We start from the raw sequence: 5416 nt of genomic DNA, 5'->3' as shown, positions 1-5416 counted from the left end.
TCTAGCTTTGTTCTGTTTCACCTTGTTTGCATCAGACTCGGGGCCGGACGTGGTGAAATAATATAAAACATGGGCTTGCTAAGGTCTTTGGTATTATTACGTGTTGTTTGTTTCCAAAGGGGTATTCACTTGAAGCTGAGTTTTTCAGCATTGCTTACCATTGCAGGATCGTCGAAATGAAGAGAGACAGTAGCGTTAGACATTTTAGGATCCTTTAGCTACTGTATGTAGACGAGCTTAGTTTGAAGTCCGAAGGGATTGATAAAACCGTTCAAAATTTAAGAAGTTCCCCGTTTTTAAAGTATCTTTTCATTGCCGTGCTTTAACCAGAAACTAGTTAGCTTGACATAAAGAGAGGGAACAAGCTGCAACTCCTTGCTTGCACTTGGAAACAAATCTCAACGCTCAGTTGAACATTTCCTACGTGTCTATCATCAAAGCTAGACGGGCATGTATTTCCTGTCAAAATGGAGCTTTATCTTTCTACTCTCTCGTCATTACCTTTGGGACATGATTGTAGCAAATTATCTTCTATACGTGGACAAAAGTTCTCTGTTGTGTTCCATCACAGTCATTACAAATAACTGGCCTGGGCTTCTTTGTGCTCCCGTCGTGAGATGATTGCGACCTTGTGCTTGTCGAAGCCCGCAATCAATGCGATGTCCGTAATGTACATAAGCAGGTTTGCGGCCGTTCCTCGGAGCACAAGTGCTTCCGCCTGGAAGCAACTGTGGACAGCCTCATCGGCGCGAATTCGACAACATTCACGGCGGGTGTTAGATGAGCCGTTGATCCCTCGCTGAGGGAACCTTCCAGCAGGCGATTTATCCATTTGCACCAACTTTCTCCCAGCGCCATTGACTTTCCGCCGCGATGTTCCGCTGTCACGCCGGGACCTGACATTTAATGACGCCGTGATGGAGGAATGTCACATTTATCGCTCGCCAACAACAAAAACAAACAGAACTCAGTCGACATCGCAAGGAAGAACTTGGACCAACAATTGAAATTCAGGTTGTATACTATATAGTTCACTTTTCTACGGTTCCGATTCCATTTAATTACAATATTAGGTTAATCTAGAATGGGTGGGAACTTCATTCATCTGACCGAGCATTTATCTTACCAAGATTCCTGTATTACCGGCTGCCACATTTTTTCTCCTGACATTACTTAAGTGTATTTATTAATTTTAATATATATATTTTTAAATTTCACTTAATTAAAAGAAAAAATCAATTCATTTATTTAATAATTGGATAACTCATTATAATTGTATTCATTCCACAAAATGAGTTAAAATATCATAATGAATTATTTTAAATGATGTATTTCAATATATGAAATAATTTTTAAAAGTAAATATACATACTTATATTTATTTATCATTCCAAATAAACAGTTTTACAATAATAATAATAATAATTAAAAAAAATTCGGATTATTGTAGCCTAGATTTTTGGTGGACTTTTAAGTATGTTCCGGAAGAGTAGAAACAATCAAATATATTTGATAGATAGATAGATAGAAAATACTTTATTCATCCCGTGAGGGAAATTAGCCTTAGCCACAAGTAAATAGACCGACATAATACTATAAAATACTGTTTTATCATCTAAATCGGCGGAAAACAGTTCCTTTAGTTTAAGCGGTGAGTGAGAGAGATGTGCGATTTCAGTGAGGTATCTTGTATTTATATTTAAATGTTGTAATCAAAATGAAAGCTTTCGAGCGCTTTTAAAGTACAATGACTTTCCGACAGCTCAGGCCCGCCTCAGTACAGTACATTCAATACAGGACGTAAAAAGATATGATCAACTACTTCCGCACCAGGAGTTGTGTTATGACTTTTTGTATCTTAAACGGTTTCCCCCAACAAAGGTCTGCAATTTTCCTCCAGAATCTTCCGCTCGGAGGTGGATTGCGAGCTATTTGGTGAATACAAAAATATGTGCCAGGAACAAGAGTGTTATTGCCCGGAGCAAACATTCATCCGAGGAGATAAAATCTGCGCTGTGAGTTAAAATGCAGACTCTTAAGGTTGAATCATAATAATGTGTGTGCGTGTGTGTGTGTGTGTGTGTGTGTGTGTGTGTGTGTGTGTGTGTGTGTGTGGCATACCGATGTGTTAACAACAACAACAAAAAAAAGATTCCTAATTTTGAATTAAAGCGAGGCGGGTGGGCGGCGAGGTGGAGGACAATGTGGGAGGACACCGAAAGAGATGTGTTCATTTACAAAAGGCTGCAGGAAGAGTTAATTAAGCGAGCTGCCGCCACGGCTAGAAAGTGCTGAGTTTTGGAGACACAAAATATTTATTCATCAGCCTATTAATGTTTAATTCCCCCACACTTTTTTTCTTCCCTGTTTTTAAAAGGGCGGCAGAGCGGAGGAAAGCTTTGAACATTTGACCCTTTATGTAAAAAGTGTAGGGTGAGTCTGAGGTGCCTCAGGGATTGTCTTTAATCATTAAGGAGATGGGAGGGGAATAAAACGACCCTTAAACCTTTACAAACGAGGACAAAATGGTCACTGAAATAACAGTAATAAGAAATATATATATATATTAAACTTGTTTTTGGTGGTCCAACAGAAGTAACAGATTCAAGACACCCTGTGCAAAGTGGCCCCGGAACATAACCAATGAAAATCAGGCATTGCTTTCCAATTGCAGTCCAATGGGATAAAATAACAAACCAAAACAAACAAATAATTATTAAGAAAAACTAACACACACTGGGATGGTGAAACCATTTCAACTATATCCGGCGCAGATTCAAGACTCCCTGTGCTGGATGTAGCAAAGCAGGCCAGAATTTAACTCATGACAATCAGGCAAAGCTTTTTGTTTCAGGTCCAACAGAACCTTGACAAGACAGACTAATCCAACTAATGAAACGAGCTTGGACAAAACTCTTGCTTCCCTTAACTTTATACTCGTCTGCAGATGTTCAAGAGAATGTATTTGAGGGCTCGAAGAAAGCCACTTCAGAATTAGTCCAATGTTTTGTTCTTTGCCATTCTCTGATGTGTTTCGCTTTGTGTTTTGGGTCTTGTTATCCATCTGACGATGGGCTGCACATTTGACTCCAGAATGTCTTGATTTCATTGCAGATGACACCCCGTACCGGATGCAGCAAAGAACATGGCTAATTAAAGTCAGGGATTCTTTGTGTGGGTCAACAGATGTATGCAATAAAATAAAATCAATAACTAATGACCAACTTTCCTAACACTAAGAGCAACAAAATGCCTTGTTTTTCTCGAGATTTTATTGTAACCTGCAAGGATTCACTCAGAAACTTTATGGCTTGTGGATTTTGGTAAATTCCAGTCATTGCCAATAGTTTCAGTGACCTGAGTGTGTAGCAGCTCTTTTTGGTTTAAATGATAAAATTTCAGAGAAAAACAGAAACAATCGGAGCAGGCGGCCTTGTTCTGGTTGATTAGTAATTGCAGGAGACAAATGAAAAACAAGACGTGTCGCGTCGGAAGCAAACACACCAGCACGTCGACATAAAACACTTTGCAGGTGCTCCTTAAATCCTTTGTGACATCTCGGCTGAAGGAGCGAGGAGGAACAAGTCGGCGGGTTGATTTGTCTGACGACTAATTATACGGCAACAAACGAGTTGCCCATCATGAGAATATATTGTCTGCTTTTATCTCAGGAACTCATCAAGTCGAGCCAATTAAAAGCTGCAACGGCGGAGACATTGGCGGCGAGCGGCTCTCTCATTCAGTTAATTCATGATTGGCAATTAAAATAGAATAGCGTGCAAAGTTGTAAAGCTGTCAGGAGGGCCAGGCTAAATTACCCTTTTCCACTTTGAATGATGGACGCGCTCATCGCTCTCCGTTATCTTATTTATTCTGCCGAGAGGCCGAGAGGCTGGGCGAAGGGGAGGGGGGTTTAAAGAGCGGGTTCTAATGGGGCAGGGGGGGAGGGGGCTGGCTTCTTCTTCTTTCAGAAAGGACCACAGATCTGCCGTTGTGGTTCTTTCCAACAAAAGACGCAATTAGAGTATTGTTGATAGAACGTACGAATCGTCGTGCATTGACGAGCATGTTTTGTTCTGACCGAAAACCTCTCAAACACAATTAGCTAGCGTGTCTTGCCGTGGCTCAGCGTTTATTCCTCTCTCTTTCAGACCAGAATTACTTTTATCGTGTGTTGGACTATGTGGCTTTCCAGTTGCCTTTTTTCGCATCACAGCATACTAGTTTTTTTCTTGCCTATCCCGGATGCGGTGGATTAAACTGTACTAGTTAAACATTGTTTGTGAAGTTCACTTTTTGATTTTTTAAAAATGCTAGTTTTTCTTGGCTATGCCAGATGCGGTGAATTGTACTAGCTAGTTCAACGCTTGTTCAAAGAACCTGAGCCATAAACAATCAAAGCATTCTTTTAAAGTTGTCACTCTTTCATTTCTTTGTAGTTAAAAAATACGTTTACTTAGCCCAAATGTTAAAAATATATATTTTTGAACAAAAAAGTAAATGACACTGTTAATCACGCACACTCTTTGAAAGGTGTTAACTAAAAAAAATTCGTATAGTTCAAAATCTTACAGCAACAATCATACTTTCACCTTCCTTTTGAATTCAGAATTAGCATTAGCATGACGTCAGCAGCTACGCAACATGCTGTGCCCTTTTCACAATTTCTTGCAGCCTGTTTAGGCAGCTAACGAGCTTGAATTAACTGCGACCATCTGGTTCAACCCTCTAACGATTAAAAAAACCAAAAACAAAACATAAATAAATAAATCGACAAATAATTTCTTGTGTCCATCCTTATTGGAACCGTTGCAAATTGTCGAGTATCTGCACGACAGAAGGCTACAGAAATCACATCTGATGCAGATCTCAGCTTGAAAATGAAGTCCAATTTAAGCTTAAGGAAAAAAGTAAATAACGACAGTCTGGACACAACACTTTAAAGGGCCATTTAAATGTCCGTGAAGGCGAGTTAAAGCGACGGCAACTCGTCCCGCCCGCGTCTCTCGCGCCATTAGCCGCCGTCTCCGTGCTATTGATGGCCTAATTAAAATGTGTCAGCCTGAAATATGTCACTTTTTTGTGTAAAGGCAGAAATGGATGGCGCACATTAATTTTCCCTTTCTCAGAGGGACCTTTTTGAATGTCGCACGGCAGACACCGGCTTGTGTCTACAGCGGCGCACCCCTCCTCCCGTCGCCCTCCTCAAACAATACGCCGAGCGGCCTTGACAATATTGGCGAAGGGCGATGACCGTTTTCTGCTCAAACTCTCGTCGCTCTTGGATTTGATATGTCCGGCAGACAACGCTCCGCTCAGATAGTTTCCTAATTCGATTTTTAGAAATACAGATGACCTCTCTTGTGTGCGTTTTCAAGCTTGTACTTGAATGCTGAGAGCCGGTCAGAGCGATTTT

The sequence above is a fragment of the Phyllopteryx taeniolatus genome, chromosome 20, assembly GCF_024500385.1.
Source record: "Phyllopteryx taeniolatus isolate TA_2022b chromosome 20, UOR_Ptae_1.2, whole genome shotgun sequence".
In the NCBI taxonomy this organism is placed as follows: Eukaryota; Metazoa; Chordata; class Actinopteri; order Syngnathiformes; family Syngnathidae; genus Phyllopteryx; species Phyllopteryx taeniolatus.
The sequence above is the reverse complement of the archived record's forward strand: the minus strand, read 5'-3'. Positions refer to the sequence as shown.